The sequence below is a fragment of the Saccopteryx leptura genome, chromosome X (genome assembly GCF_036850995.1).
Source record: "Saccopteryx leptura isolate mSacLep1 chromosome X, mSacLep1_pri_phased_curated, whole genome shotgun sequence".
NCBI classification, from domain to species: domain Eukaryota; kingdom Metazoa; phylum Chordata; class Mammalia; order Chiroptera; family Emballonuridae; genus Saccopteryx; species Saccopteryx leptura.
Genome location: NC_089516.1, coordinates 84993956 through 85011159, shown reverse-complemented (window position 1 = coordinate 85011159; position 17204 = coordinate 84993956). Strand labels below are relative to the sequence as shown.

Below are 17204 nucleotides of genomic sequence, written 5' to 3'. Positions count from 1 at the left end.
AAAAAGGAATGGGGTTGGTGGGCTAAGGGGTATTCTTAAAATATCACCAAAACCCAGTAAACCAGGATCCTAAACTCCTTCATGAGCCAACCATGGTGTGGGCCCTTCTGTTCATTCTCAAGTGCCTTTGGCTGCATCATTCAGGGTCAGGAACAAGCAATGGGCTGGTGGGTACAGCCAGCTGAGCCCAGCCAAAAATAATTGGAAGGACAGGCACTCTCCAGCTATAGGTAGAATCACAGAGTACAGCAAAGGCAGGTGGAGGCTCAGCAGGGCTGGTGAGCTGTACTACAACAGTGTAGAAGTACTTCCCCAGTGGCTCTGCTCTACCCATCCAGGGCAAAAGCCCACACATTGTGGGTCCTCCTGGTAAGCTGAGACTGCTAGACCACCAGCTTGGACTTGAGATGCTCTGTGTAGGCCAGAAATTCTCCAGGCTACTTGGTGATTTTTTGTTTCTCACTGACCCAGATTTCTTTCACTGCCTGCTGACTGAGACTGAAATTATGGCTAACTAGCATAATATCATCCTCGAACTCATTGATGGCATCTACTATGGCGTCAATGGTTTCAATATGCAGGCGATTGGTGGGCTGGCCCAAGAGGAGCACACTTGGCACTTTTGCCCATCAGACAGGTTCCAGATCTGGCTCATCAGCCATTTCCCAGTGAGACCATATTGCCCAATGATCTTTGTCATTTTTCCCTTTTCCTTGATCTCTGGGTAGCACTTCATCAGGTACTCCAAAGGGGAGAGGTTTAAGTCAGGAGGCTCTTGTAAATGCTGATGATCTTGAAAATATTTTCAGATCATCCTGTCTGTGGGTAGTACCTCTCCAATTAGTAGCTTCAGAAGAGATGATTTCCTTGCTCCATTGGGCTCTACCAGAACCACTTGTGTGTCAAGATCAATACCAAATTCTAGATTGTTGTAGATGCAAAGCTCATATTTTCTGTACTTGAAGCTGTATTTATGCATCATAATGACAGGAGGTGGGAACTAAAATGACAATGTCTTGTCACTCACAACCCTCTCTGTCAGTCTTGATGTTTGCATTTTCTGCAGCATCTTCTTCTGCTCTGGGTTTGCTGGGTCAGTTTAGCACCGCCTTGACCGAACCTAGCAATATTGTTCTTCATATGAGCAACTTGATGTTGCTCCCAGTGAAATCTCTTCCTCTGGTTCTCCTTTAGCTCCAGCCATGTCTTCAGTACTCATCATAATTTCCCATATAATACTTTAGATTATTGTTGTACATGTGAATGATGTTGGTGCAGACACCAGATAGTCCTGGGAATGGGAGACAAGGACCAGGGTGTGCTTAAAAGTTTTTAACTTGTCTTCCAACCACACACAAGCATCAAGATCCAGGAGATTTGTGGGTTTGTCCAAAAACAGCCTGAAGGGCCAAATGAAGAAGACTCTGCTAAGGGCACGCCTCATTCTCCAGCCCCCATGGAAGATTTTTTTAGTTTCTTGTGGTGCATGGCAGGTGGGAAACGCAGTATGAACAATATTTTTAACCCTTATTTCCACCTTGTCAGCATCCAGCTTCTCTAGACACTCATAGAGATCTGTGAACTTCTCACACTCTGCATCTTTGTGATCCAGATGCTCACCCTTCCTCTCCAGCATGGCCCCTGATATGTCGATTTCCATCACACAGTGCACAGGTGTCTTGTGACTAAGGGGTATCTCCTAAATTAGATAATAGATGTTAATGTGTGCTCAGGAAAGGGCAATTCACATTTCCAGTAGCAGAGATCAGAATGGACCTTCCAATTCCATTTAAGCCAAAGAGGCCATAACAACCATGTGAGTTTAATTCCAGTTTGATATCACTGAGCAGCTCTTGACCATGAAAGGTAAGGAAGAGTTTGAAAATGTGGACAACTGTACAACTGGGCTGAGATACAAAGATGACAATACCTGCTCAAGTTGCAGTTTTCTTCATCTCTAAGTTCTCTAGGGTGCAAAGCCTGAAATCAAGTGACTGAAAAGATTACTGCAGCAGTGCAAGGGAGAGACAGCAAATACCAACACTAGGGCAGCCACAGGGAGGATGTTCCAGGCAGAGTCAGCATACACTAGGAATGGAACAGATGTGAAGGGTGAGGAAGAAGAAGATACCAACTTATGTCATTAACCAAAACAGAATATGGGAGGAAGTTGGGAAAAGATGTAATGATTCCATTTTAAATATGCTGAACTTGAGACAGATGTGGGAAATCTAGTTAGAAGCATCCAACACACAGTTACTTGAAACCAGAACTGAAGAATAAAATCACAGCTCAGGAAAGGATAAACATTCATGACCAAGGGTAGACCCTCGGTGATGCTCACATTAAAGATTGAAGGATGGGGAGCCTAAGAAACAGACTGAAGAGGGATTTCTACTGATAATCAAAACCAAGAAATCCTAGCCTCATTTTGACAAAATACTGATGAGGTTCTGGGTGATCACATTATGGGTAGAGTGGGGGGAAATCTGTAATATGAAGCATCTACTGTGTTCCTAATATAATACAGGCACTGTGTGTCTTTTCTCTCCAGGGATGTATGGGTGAGGTCAGGATTCCCGGCTGAGCACAACGGGGCTTTCATGCCCTGACACTGGGCTCCTCCCCTGCAGCCATCCAACCTGGCATTGCAACAGGAATGCACTGTGTCTGCCTCAGGAACAACGAATACAGAAGGGAACCTCACCTGGGAAGAAAGGGAAATTAACAGCCAATATGATACCACATCTCTGCCAATGAAACTCCAAATTCCTAACTTCTCAAAAGCTATACCCTCTTAAGGAAAGACTACATCTGATAGTTAAAAAACAAGAAACTGTCCTGTCTTCTATGACCTCCCAGTAGAATTTCTGTTCGCCACCCTTGTCTGCATGATCTATTTTAAAGGTCCACAAGCTCTCCTTGTAAAGGGCCAGACAGCAAATATTTTTAGCCTGTGGGTCACCTGGACTCTGTCTCAGCGACTCAGCACTGCTATTTCAGTGTAGAACAGCCACAGACAATACATAAATAGTGGGCAGCGCTGTGTGCCAATACAGCTTCTTTACAAAGGCATAGGGTAGGCTGGGTCTGGCCCTGGGCCAAGGTGGCTGATCCCTGACCTTTACCACGGGGAGGCCATGACCAGAGGATGCCCATCTGAAACTAAAGATAATAAAGCTGGATTATGAGACCACAGCAGACAGGTCAAGTTGTGGAATGACCTTGATGGGAAAATAGAAGATTCTAGACCAGGAAGACTGGGCAGCCACGCACATGCTGCTCTTCCGGAGGCACAAGACAGGCTGCCTCAGCAGAGGGGAGCCCTTTCTGGTAACCTGAACCTTATTCTCCCATAATTTCCAAAAAGAGAGAAGCTGGGGGCCCTGCAACATCCACTCCCCCAAACGTGACCAGGGCCCAACGGTGGGCCACCTTTGTGACATCACATGACAGTGACTTAAGCAGCTGGTTGCCCCCCCCACACACACACACCAGGATTCTAGAATTTTGAGGACAGTATATATTGGGCATCCCTGCTGTCACTGAGGGAATTTCTGACCTAGCAATGGCTAGTCAGAGTACTGATGAGCTGGTCTCGTCAGGGCATGAAGAGCCAACAACAAGAGGGCTCCCATCTGTGAAATACTTGGATCCAACTGTGTACCCATGGCAGACTTTAGGGAGATGTGAGGACCAAACTGGGAGCCGAGGTCCAAGCCCCAGAGACAATCCACAACCACAGGACCTAAGCCAAGGCTCCAGCAATGTGCAAAGAAACAAAGGTATTCGCAGACTCCTGTTCCCAAGAAAGCTTTGGAGGATAGTGGAGGATGATGCCTTCACGTCCGTGCACTGGAGTAACAATGGACAAACAGTGATCATTGACGAAGATCTTTTCAAGATGCAGGTTCTTTGTCGGAGGGGTGCACAGAAAATCTTTGAGTCAGACAGCCTGAAAAGCTTCATCCGCCAGATGAACCGCTATGGATTTAAGAAAGTATGCCCATATGACCTTTCACTTTACTCGCCAGAGAACGACAGAATGCTGGTAAAGTAGCAGGTCCTTCCGTTTCCCACCTTCTCTGCCACTCAGAGATGAAGGAGAATGATATACTGAAAGGGTATCATTTCAGGGGGTACGGTACTGGGGGTATTTCACACGGGGCAGTATTTATGGAAAGACAGGAAGTATAGATTTCATATGAAACTAAAACCCCTTAGAGCTAACCTGTATGGATGGCTACAGACTCTGAAAGGTCAAGTAATGTCAAATAGATATATTTTCTCAGAATGATTGAAATGGTTAATTTTGTTTCAGGTGTATCACAACTCCAACTTTCAAAGAGACAAGCCTTGGCTGATCGACACCATGAAGAGTAAAAGACGCCGGAAGAGTCCTGGTTCAGCAGGAACCAGCACAACTCCTGCAAAGAGAGGGGAGCCAGCAGCTCCACAAATTCCCTATGTGGATACCACCAATGCAGACAACCAAAAGGACCAGGAGAGCACCCCAGATGCTCAGGGACCCAGGGGCGCCTGGCTGCCATTCCAGTTCTCAGGTCTGGGGTCCCCTAGCCATGCCGTGGGAGTCCATGGCCCAACTGAGCCGGGTGGCCCAACTGGGGAGGGCACATCCAGGAATAACCTGCTTGTTCCTGTCCGCACTGCTGAGACTGATCGCACAGGGGAGGGGCCCAGCAGCGCCCCTGATCACCCACCCAGTAGTTTGGTGATGGTTTTTTACCCCATGTGTAGTCCCATTCCTGCCGCTCCAGTAATGGTTCCACCCAAGAGCTCTGTCGAGCTCCCTGTTGAGCAGCCTAATAAATGCCCTGTCGAGCTCCCTGTCAAGCACCCTGATGAGCACCCTGATGAGCACCCTGACGAGGACGATGAGCAGAGCTCCTCACTGTGCGACTGTGCCCTCTGCATGCAGTGCAGGGACAATGTGCATTCCTAAGCTCACAGATGACAAAACTGACCATTATTAAATGCATTTACTTTTTAATTTAAAACAAAAACATCTTCGTGGTAATAGATAATGCAATTGGTGGTGGGGTAGTCACCTTTCTCCAAATATTCCCCCTACCAGCTAGCCATGCTGCACAAGTTCCTGGCAGTAGCATTGCTCTGTTGGAGTAAGGCATCGTCCTGAATTTAAAGGCTGTGAATGAAGCACTGAATGAGAGACACATTATTACTGATTCATTTATCAGATCAACTAAATTAGGGATTTTCAACCACCGGTTTATATAATCTTCATACAACTTTGGGGTGGTTAAGTATTTTGTGGACCAGTGCTTGAAAAACACTGCTTTAAATCCCTGGTCAGCAAAATCACTTCTGTGGTCTCTTGGCCATTGACATAATTTTTCACCTCTGCCACCTATCGTGCTGTGACAGCATCTCTGTTTTCTTCAAGTCCCGTTCTAAGCTAGTGCAGTGTTCTACCAGCTTCCTTTGCTTTGGCTGCCTCTTTCTTGGCCAGGTCAGAGCGCATGATGATGTACCACATGGGCACATTACTGCACCTTTAGGAATCTGGGCCTTGCGCCTCAGCCTCGTTCCCAGCAGCTGCTCCTTGGGCCCTCCCTGCTTTCCAGTTTCTTTGTAAATGATATCCACTCCCAGGTATTGACAATGAGATAAGACAATCAGTAAACTTGTTCTGCCTCCTGCCTCTACTTTCTTTCTTTGGTCTCCTGATTCTTTAATTTAAGATTTCTTATTTTATCATTATAAGGATATACATAATTTTTATTGTGGTTTTTTTTTCCTTTGTAATCCACTATATTGCCTTTAGTCTTAGGCATCTGGTTAAATACAGTGTGTCTGTAAAGTCATGGTGCACTTTTGACTGGTAACAGGAAAGCAACAAAAGACAGTAGAAATGTGAAATCTGCACCAAATAAAAGGAAAACTCTCCCAGTTTCATACCTATTCAGTGCAGTTCGATGTGGGCTCACACACAGATTTTTTAGGGCTCCTTAGGTAGCTATCCCGTATAGCCTCTACAGACTCGTCACTGACTGATGGCCTACCAGAACAGGGTTTCTCCACCAAACTGCCAGTTTCCTTCAACTGCTTATCCCACCAAGTAATGTTATTCCTATGTGGTGGCGCTTCGTTATAAACATGCCGATATTCACGTCACACTCTGGTCACGGATTCAAATTTAGTGAGCCACAGAACACACTGAACGTTCCTCTGTACCGTCCACATCTCGACTGGTATGGCTGTGGGCTGCTCCGCTGTATACACGGTGTTACGTCATCATCTGCACATGCACACATGCTGCCACATCATCCTACAGAAACTGGGAGGTTTTTCCTTTTTATTTGGTGCAGATTTCACATTTCTACCATCTTCTGTTGCTTTCCTGTGGCCGGTCAAAAGCGCACCATGACTTTACGGAAACACTGTATGTTCAACCATTACCCTTTGCGGTAGTTTCTCCCATCATCTTTTGGTTGACTAGATTGCTATGTTTTAAGTTTCTTAAGAAAAGCACGTATATATTATTTCCTTGACTCTTCCATAATTGATAGTTTTTTTCTGTGGAATTTACATCTGAAGGGCAGCTTGAATATACTTAAAATTCTTCAGTCACTGTTTCCTTTAAAAATACCAGCTTTAGACTTCCAGGACCTTCAGGTGCTGCAAATAACTATGTATGACATGTTTAATGACATGACAGCTCACAGACAGCTGTGCAGACAATACACGACTACACAAGTGGTCAGAACCGTCTGATACGTTGCCCAATATGACCTTAGAAATGGCAAAATAGTTAAAAACTCGCTGGATAGGTTTTCGAGCAGACTATAAACATCTGTAGAGAAGAAAATTGTGACTCAGATATTACTCCAAGTGATTGTAGAGCGACAAGGAGATTTTAGACATATGGAGGATTAAATAAGGAAGATTAATATAAATAACTACATCAGAAGAGAATAATATAGAGAATAGAGAAAAACTTTTCTTAAGAGATAATGGATGAAAATATTCCAGAACTAATAAAATAAAAGAAACAAAAACAAAACAAAACAAAAAAACAACTTGAATTCACAGATCCAAAATCCAAGGGATACCAATCATAATTAAAAAAAAAAAAAAAAAAAAAAAAAAAAAAAAAGGGCCCTGGCCAGTTGGCTCAGTGGTAGAGCGTCGGCCTGGCGTGCAGGGGTCCCGGGTTCGATTCCTGGCCAGGGCACACAGGAGAAGCGCCCATCTGCTTCTCCACCCCCCCTCCTTCCTCTCTGTCTCTCTCTTCCCCTCCTGCAGCGAGGCTCCATTGGAGCAAGGATGGCCCGGGCGCTGGGGATGGCTCCTTGTCCTCTGCCCCAGGCGCTGGAATGGCTCTGGTCGCAAAAGAGCGACGCCCCGGAGGGGCAGAGCATCGCCCCCTGGTGGGCAGAGCGTAGCTCCCTGGTGGGCGTGCCGGGTGGATCCCGGTCGGGCGCATGCGGGAGTCTGTCTGACTGTCTCTCCCCGTTTCCAGCTTCAGAAAAATACAAAAAAAAAAAAAAAAAGTCCACAGTTAGGAATATTGTAGTGCACCTGCAGAACATCAAAGTAAGAAAAATATTTGTTAATCCGGAAGTAGAACAGTTATCTGCAAAGGAATGGCAATTAGAATAATAGCAGACTTCTTAAATATAACCATGTAATCCAGGAGAGCAAAATATATTTAAAACTGCTGAGAAAATTTTTGTCTATCTATAGTTGTGTACCTAGAAAGCTATTTTTCAACAATATGCGTGGAAAAAAATCATTTTGAAATAAACTGAAAATGAGATAGTTCATCACCAACAGACTATTAACAAAAGAACTTCTAAAGATGTCTCTCAGACAGCAGGAAATTTACCGCAGAAGTCAGGTCTGATGGAGAGTGGAGAGTGTGATGGAAGGCACAGAAAACAGTGACATGTCGATATGTAAGCAGATGCCCTTATGAAATAATACCAAATATAATATCCAATGTGTGAAGTTAAAGAAAAGAGAGCTAAATGAAAAAAAATATTGAGAAAATTAAAAGGAGGTAATCAGGGTTAAAGTGTTCAAATGTCCTTGAAACATTTATATTGGTTTACTTATTCTTTTTAAAAGCTCATTAGAAGAAAGGGGAAGTATGAAGCCTGTGGAAACAAGCTTAAGTTTCAAATATATCAGTAAGTCAATAAATGTTACTGAATTAAACTCATCAGAGAATGGATAACATGCAGATACATTTCTGATGATAATGCAATTAAGGTAGAATATTGACAACCAAAGAAAACGGGCGTTTATAGTTTCAGAAATGAGTAACGTATTTCTAAATCACTCATGGGACAAATAAGAAATTATAATGTAAATTTTAAGGTGCTTAGAAGTAAGTGATAAAAATTACTAAAATCAAAACTTTTGAATGCAGCCAACGTAGTAGCTCATTTTTTCTAGTCTCTCAAACTATACTGTTCTTTTTTTTTAATTGAATTTATTGGGTTACAGGTTTCAAGTGTACAACTCAATAAAACATCATCTATACACTGCAGCGTGCGCCCATCACCCCAAGCAAAGTCTGTTTCTGTCTCCATTATCTCACCCTTTGCCCTCTTCCACCTACCCTCCACTCCGCATTTGCTCTGGCTGTCACCATTCTGTCATCTGTCTCTCTGTGTTATGTATATATGTGTTTTGTTGACTGATCCCTTCATCTTCTTCCATCCAGCCTCCAACCCCACTCCCCTCTGACACCTGTCCATGTGTTCCATGTGCTTATGCCTCTGTTTCCATTTTGTTCCACAGCTTATTGTGTTCATTAGCTTCCACACATAAGTGAGATCAAGCTCAAATTTTCAAGGACTTCTTCATGTTAATTACTACCTCCACGCCTGTGCTAGTGCTAATTGCTCCCTCTTTCAGAAGATTTTTTTCTGTTCAAGTTTTATAAAATTCATCTCCAGTTTCACCTCATTTGTGAAGATTTAGCATCCACTCATTTGCTGATTGTGTCCCATTTAATTTTGCATTCCAAATGAGATAGATGGTAAGGCTTTTGAGGAGACAAAGACCTAGTCTTATTCTACTTCTATTTGGCAATTTCTTGTAGCATAATATTAAACACCACCTCCTCTCCTCTCCCTACCTATTTGTGCTAAAAAAAAAAAGCTTTTGAATGATTTATGAAATCATTTAACACCTTGCAATGAACCATCAACCCAGCCATCGTTTTGAACAGTATAGCATGAAACGATATTGCTGCAATAGCTCACTGGCTTTCTATATTGCTTCATTTCTCTTCACGACTCGATTTATAACATTGAAGACGATTTGTTCCTTAAAATCAAGGTCTTAATTTGAATACAGTGTCTGTATTTATTGCTAAGTATATCATTAGGAAATTTAACTTTCTTTTGAGGGGGGTGAAAACATGCTTAACACAAATGAAATGACAAGACAATATAACCAGAATCAGAATAAGCAAAGCCCAGTCTTCAGTGAGTTGACATTATATACATTTGATAAATTTGTTCAGTATTCTAATAATGGACCAATTCTCATGACAGGTGGAAGTGCTTGAGGGCCGATGAGCATTGAGTATTCCTGAAGTGGCACAATTACGGAACACCTGTGTTAAATAACCAAGTGTTGATTTACTATGAAAATGTGCAGAGTGTTGCACAGTGCTCTAAGCTCATGAGTTTGCTTTGATAACTTGGTGGAGTTACAATGAGTAAATGACAGTCTATAGTCAGATAAACTATTACACTTTATAAATTAGTTGAAACTATCCATATATCTATCAAATACATTATGGAAGCAGTAAGGCACACAGAGTGAGACCATTTGAAAGAAGTTTTGTTTGCTCTCTGATATCATAACAGAAAGAGAAATATAACAAAACTTTAGCTTCTCTTCTTCATCTTATTAGAGGTCTTGACTTTGGTTTTAAGATTGAGGTTTTGGTCCTGGCTGAGTAACTCAGTTGATCAGAGTATCATTCTGATATGCTAAGGTGGTGGCTCAGTCCTGGTCAGGGCATACACAAGAATCAACCATTGAATGAATAAATAAGTGGAACAGCAAATTGATGTTTCACTCTCTCTCTCCTTTTCTCTCTCTTCCTCCCTCTCTTTAAAATCAACAAGTAAAAAATTAAAGAAGATTGAGCTCTTGTAACTCTATACACAAGGTGGTACAAAATGGCTAAAATTTCTTCCAGAGAGCTACTAATGCATCTGCGATGTTGACAAAACAAAAATTAGGAATGTAATCATGTTAGCCTATAGCTTATAATACACACTTAAAAGAAAGAGATGAATCAATACTTTCCAAATAGGGGAAAAAAATGAATGGGGAAACAAAAAGCATTTTCATGCTCTTGAAAAGACATTACAAACCTGGGGGTTAAAACCTTTCAAAAGTATTAAAATAAAGTAGTGGTGGGCTCTGACTACAGGAAGTCATTTTGATTCAACATATGTAATATTGACTTATGTAAAACCTTTCCTTTTAACATCTATTAGCATCTTTTGGAAAAGGGTGAGACTGTCCATTGCAAAAATACCATAGTGGATTGAGGGAGTCTTAAGCAATCTGTAAAATAATATATTTTGAGACACACTAAATCCTTTTCTGTATTTTGGCTTATAATTATTCTCAGAAATATATTATCCCTTTCTTATATATGAATGCCACCAATTACATATCACTTTAATGAAATTCTAAGAAGAGAAGACAAATTGGAAAATGTTACTAAAATTTCAGATCTCTTTTGTCCTCTGACTGTTTGCCTTCCTTAATTTACCTTCAGTTGTAGGACAAGGAATAAATGAGCCACTTCAGTGTGAGCAGAAGTCTGAAACATACAGGCTTAGTTTTCCTGCTGAACCAGTGCTCTGGATTAGAAGACAGGAGAAGACTTGAGAAGTATATCAGTTTGGGAACACTATTGAATTCAAAGAATCTCCCAAGATGCATAATGTTTTATACGCACACACAGAGAAAAATACACATAATATTTAGGTAGAAGACTTGCTTTTTGTATCCAATGTCTCAACAAGGAGGGTAACTAGGTAAGAAGAGCCACTATGCTTGGTAGTAGAACAAAAGAAATGCTAGAAAGATAAAAATTGCTGCTAGTTTTTTAAAGAATGACTCATACTATGTATCTCCAAAGGAAGTTATTTTTCATGAGAGCGGAGGGAAACTTCTGAAGAAATGGCGAGTATCGAGTTATCTTAAGAGGACGGTGTAGAGCAGGGGTCCCCAAACTACGGCCCGCGGGCCACATGCGGCCCCTTGAGGCCATTTATCCGGCCCCCACCGCACTTCTGGAAGGGGCACCTCTTTCATTGGTGGTCAGTGAGAGGAGCATAGTTCCCATTGAAATACGGGTCAGTTTGTTGATTTAAATTTACTTGTTCTTTATTTTAAATGTTATATTTGTTCCCGTTTTGTTTTTTTACTTTAAAATAAGATATGTGCAGTGTGCATAGGGATTTGTTCATAGTTTTTTTTTATAATCCGGCCCTCCAGTGGTCTGAGGGACAGTGAACTGGTCCCCTGTGTAAAAAGTTTGGGGACCCCTGCTGTAGAGAGTGGGGATGAGGAGTGGGGATTAGGAAGATGTATCAGGTAACAACTAATGCCACAATAATGTCTGCAACATGTAATCACAAAACCTCATCTGCAACAACAGTAAGCGTTTATTGCTTACGAGCCTAGCATGGCTTTCCAAGTGCTTTGTTGGTTTTGGTTGGGTTTTCTCATGTGTATGAGATATGGCTGCCTGTTCACTCATTTAAACTGACCTTGGCTGGGACAAGTAGGACAACATGATTCTGTTTATCCATCAATTACTGTTCATCAGTATAGTCCCCGTGTTTCTGATGACAATGGAAAAGAAAGAAGACAAAGGAAATACACAATTGTGAAATAATTTTCAAGATTCTTTGTTTCATGTTTGCTGAAATTCCAGAGGAGGTCATGTGGCTAAACCCAGAATCAGAGTAGAAGACTCTGAAAAACAACAAAGCAAATGGCATGGATAAGAGGTGAGGCAAGGTTTGTAATCTGCCACAGGGTTCCTGGGGAGAAGCTACAATGTTATCCTCAACCATGCAACCCAAAGGTGAAACAAAAGCAATCTAACCTCCTCTGCAGTGATTAAACTTCACCAGTCTTAAAGTTGTTGTTTGTTTCCTTGTCATCTTTCTATTCATCAAATTGTGCTGGCTGATGTTGTAGTAACTGACACCCTCAAAATCTTAGCTTCAAGTAGGGTTGTATTCAGAGTAGTAACTCAGGAGTCTGAGCTGACAGAAGCTCTGTCTCAACATGTGCTTCTGCAACTGCTGAGGAGAAAAGCAATGGCAAAGCTAGTTGAGCACTGGGCTCTTAAAGCTTCATCCATCAAGTAACCCATGTCATTTCTGCTTATACATATTTTACTGGCCAAAGAAACTCACGAGGCCTGACCTAAATTCAAAGGGACTAGGATGTACAATCCAATCCTATTATGGACCAGAAGGAGGAGAAACACAATATTTGGGAGTGATCCTAACTGAAGAGACATTCTTAAAATGATAACTTTATATCAGTATCCTCACCTAAAAACGGCCAGATAGCTCCGTTTATTAGAGCATTGGCCCGAAGTGCAGAGGTTGTCAGTTTGATCCCCAGTTAGGGCACATATAGGAACAGATCGATGTTCCTCTCTCTCTTTCTCTCCCTTCCTCTCTGGCTAAAATCAATAAATAAAAAAAAATGCACCTCAAGTAAAGTCTTTTGTTTGACAGGGAACTTTGAAGAATATTATTTATTTTTATAGTGATAAATGCCTAACATTGAGGAATAACAGAATTTTTTTTACCAATTTCTTACTATAATTGCCTTTTTGAAGGGGCAGGTCAGTCAGCCAACCCACAGTTTCCAAAAGTGAGACTATTAAAAGTTTAATTAGCTCAATTGGCACAAAACAAGTTCCCCTTGGCCTATACAATTTTCAAACAGTATTTGATTGCATCCAGAACACTTAGAATTAAAATTGATATTTCTGTTTCAGTGTCCCTTTACAACAAACACTATATTGTGACCTTTAAAGAGGAAAAATTAATATATGCATATCAAGAAACGGGAGAATTAAATCATCTGAAAGCCAGGTTTCTGTACTAGAGAGTCTTTCAAATGACTGAAGTAGTTATTATTTTTTTTTGTGACAGAGCAGAGAGAGACAGAGAGTGAGACAGATAGGGACAGACAGACCGGAAGGCAGAGAGGTGAGAAGCATCAATTCTTCATTGCGGCAGCACCTTAATTGTTCATTGATTGCTTTCTCATAAGTGCCTTGATGGGGGGGGGGGGCTACAGCTGATTGAATGACCCCTGGCTCAAGCCAGAAACCTTGGGCTCAAACCAGATGAGCCTGCACTCAAATTGGTGAACTCGCGGTTTCGAACCTGGGTCCTCCTTTTCCCAGTCCAACACTCCACCCGCTGTGCTATCACTTGGTCAGGCTGAAGTAGTTATTGTTATTTTAAACAGCCTGTTAGTGTGATCAAATCTAATGCTACACTGTCTCGTATTTTCTCCATGAAAATGTCATTCAGTGGTATTGTTTCCTGAAAACAAGACAAAATAAAGTATTACATTAAAAAAAGTATATCCCTGTGATAAACAGGCGAATGACACCAAAAGAATAAGTGCTTCACTTCTCAGGTTATTACTATCATAGACTCAGTGATTAGCTAAAAACTATCATGGGGTGTTCTGTATGAGCATGCTTGTGTTTCTTAAAAAGAAGGTGACACTTTGCAGCTTACAGATAACACAAATAGCATGTGATGCAGCTGTTGCTAAGGGCAACCACAAATCTTTTCTGTCATTTCTTTATCCCTAAATGGCCAAACCTCATGATGTCTCCAATATCGTAAAATCTGTGGATCTGTCCTTAGAAGTTTGACAAGATATGGTCTATAATGATTGTTGGGTGGGGGAAGTGGGGGAGATGTAAGACATTTGAAATGAGTGGACCTAAAGTTCATTGCTTCAGGCTGAGGAAAAAGAAGTATGTGCACTATATTAAAATCTGACTCAAAAATCACATATCCCTGAAACATGAATAAATATTGGCTAATCCGAGAAGATTGATTTAGCATGTGATAACTTACCTTTTATGTTCAAATTTCCATAATGCAGTTGGGCCAACAGTAGTAAATAAATCTGATACATGCTCTTGGAAAAAAATTTTAAAGATCAAAAATTACTCTAGTGGTGATAACCAGAGAAATATCCAGCAGCAAATAAGATCAGCTCAAGGCATCAGGTATTCCCATCCATTTTTGTTTGGGTTTAATAGAAAGCTACATAATGGAATTCAACAAAAATCTCTTGTTTTTTAAAATAGAAGAGAAGATGAGGAGACAAAGACATTACTCGTATTTTCAGAGTAGAATTTGTGTTTCACAGCAAATAACATGTGTAGTTTATTTGATGCCATCAAGAACAGTCACGAATGCTTACTGAATGTAGTGAATATTCCATCCCATCCTCCAAGATTTCAAGGTTTTGTGTTGTCCTTTGTTTTTGAAGTCATATTGTTATCGTTGCTTTACTCAAATTCTGCCACAGGGGTCCATAAAAAAAAGTAAATGTGTCAAATAAAGGACAAAGGCTAAAAGGCCTCCTGTCACTTAGATGAAATTATTGTTTCTGCAACTATCACCCTTCAGACTTCTATCATCACACCAAACCCTTGGTGACACATAAGATTTAGTAAGGAATAGAAATTGTGTTCACAAATTTAACTTCCCATTGTATTGGATCTATAGCTGACTATTTACATTCCAAAATATATATTTTTTCTGCATATAAAATTTTACTCAGAAAAATATAGAACATTGATGCTTAAACCTAAATACATTTCTGTTCTCAGAATGATGAAATAATAAGTTTGTGTCTAAACACATTTTTTTCTTGTCAACCACAACTTTATATAAAGATAGGTGTGTGGCCTGACCACGCGGTGGTGCAGTGGATACAGCATCAGCCTGGTACTCTGAGGACCCAGGTTCGAAATTCCAAAGTCACTGGCTTTAGTGTGAGCTCATCAGCTTGAATACGGGGTTGCCAACTTCCGCAAGGGGACACTGGCTCAGCTGGAGCACCCTGGTCAAGGCACACATGAGAAAACAATCAATGAACAACTAAGGTGCCACAACTATGAGTTGACGCTTCTCATCTCTCTCTCTCTTTCTGTCAGTCTGTCTCTGTTCCTCTTTCTCTCTCTCTCTCTCTCTCTCTCTCTCTCTCTCTCTCTCTCTCCCTCACACACACACACACACACACACACACACACACACACACACACACAAATAAATAAATAAATAAATAAAAGGTGGGTATGTGTGTGTGCACACATATACAGGTACCTGTGTATTTATGTTGGTATAGTTAGATCTGAGCAGGGGCGAGCAGCTTTCTCCCCACAATTGTGTGTGCCCTAAACATGAGAATGTCTGACATTATGGCTAAGGATCATGAGACATGAAAGGTAATGATGAACCCTTTAAGGATAATAGCATTTTGGGGAATATGCAGAAAGTGGGTATGGACTCAGAAAGTGTTGTTTTATGAGAAACAAAAGAGAACCCAAAATAAAAGATGAAAGTGGAAAGACATAAAAATTTCTGGGGTGATCCCCCCATGTTTCTGCTTTGAGAAATTCATTATTTCCCAAAATCTTAACCAGTTCCCACATATCAGTTGGTGGCAACATGAAGGCAGCAACTAGTAGCCAAAGAGAAACTTCTGAAACACCTTGGACTATATAGTCCATCAAAAGCAATGAGTCTAAAATCAAATGAACATGTGGGCGTATGTGAGTGTCAATTGTCCAGATAAACATTTGTTTGTGCCATACTACCTGGAGATGAAAACAGAAGTTTGGACAGTAAAAATGACCATATACTAATAGGGCCAGATGGGGAACTTGATGCAGAAAGGCAATCTCCAGTAGAAGTTTGAGGCAAAGGAGAGATTTGGTTTGGCAGAAAAGCAGAGGTTGATGGAATTTCATGTTGGAGAAGAGCATACTTGTGCACTGAGGAGGAAGTAGCTGGTTGATAACAGCTCAGGGGATGAGGCAGTGCATTATGGGAGAGGACAGCGAATGTGTTCAAAGAGACACAATGGCTAAAGGGCTTCATGTCACTTTGGCAAAACTATTCTGGTATCTGCGGCTGCCACCCCTCTCCTGGTGGCAAAGGTGTCCTTTTAGTAGTGAAAAGGTTTTCAAAGTTAACTGACCTTTGGAAGCCATTAGGATATATTGACCTCTGTGTCTCACCAGTAACCTGCTCCTATAGTCTGAATATTTGTCTCCTCAAAATTCAGGTGGAAATCTTAACCCCCAAAGATGGATAGCATTAGGAGACGGGACCCTTGGGAGGTGCTTAGGTCACAAGGGAAGAGCTGTCATGTATGATATTAAGGTCTTTATACAAGAGGCTTGGGATCTTTTACCTCTCCCACCATGTGAGGACACTTCAAGAAGGTGTATCTAGGAACCAGGAGAGGGACATTACCAGAAGGCAACTCTGCCTGTGACTTGATTTTGGACACCCCAGCCTCCAGATCTGTGAGAAGGAAATGTCTATGGTTTTAAAGCTTTCCAGCCTGTGGTATTTTGTTGCAGAAACCCAAAGTCACTAGACCACTTACTAAGCAATACATTAGTATATACGTAGTGAGCAACAGAAGCACTTAACCAGATAAGACCCTAATGGCGTAACAGAGTTAATGTGCCTCTAAAGCTTTCAGTATACTTTTAGGGGGGTGCTCACCTACATAAAAAAGTTGCAAAACAAGGCTCTTGGGCAAGATTTATTTTTCATAGCTCAGCCTACATGGAACCTTTAAAAGGAGCAGAGGTAAATGTCTGTCATACTGTGCTTACAAACAAGTACCGGTTTGTTTTTATCTGGTTTGGGATACTGGTTTTTGGTTGCTTTTACAAAACACATCAAATCCTTTGTGCGCCTGTTTGTTTCTACCTCAGTTTAATATCAACAGGGTTTAAGATTTTGTTTAATTTGTTTCTTTTTTTTATTCAGTGCGAGGAGGGGAGGCAGAGAGACAGACTCCTACATGCACCCCTACTAGGATCCACCCTGCAAGCCCATTGGGGCCTTGCTCTGTTGTTCAGCAACCGAGCTCTT

At 41.4% G+C, this 17204-nt stretch overlaps 1 pseudogene; it reads right to left on the bottom strand.

Moving 5' to 3' along the window:
• Positions 1 to 326: 326 nt before the first annotated feature.
• Positions 327 to 5503, bottom strand: LOC136386399 (ATP-binding cassette sub-family F member 2-like; annotated as a pseudogene).
• Positions 5504 to 17204: the final 11701 nt, after the last annotated feature.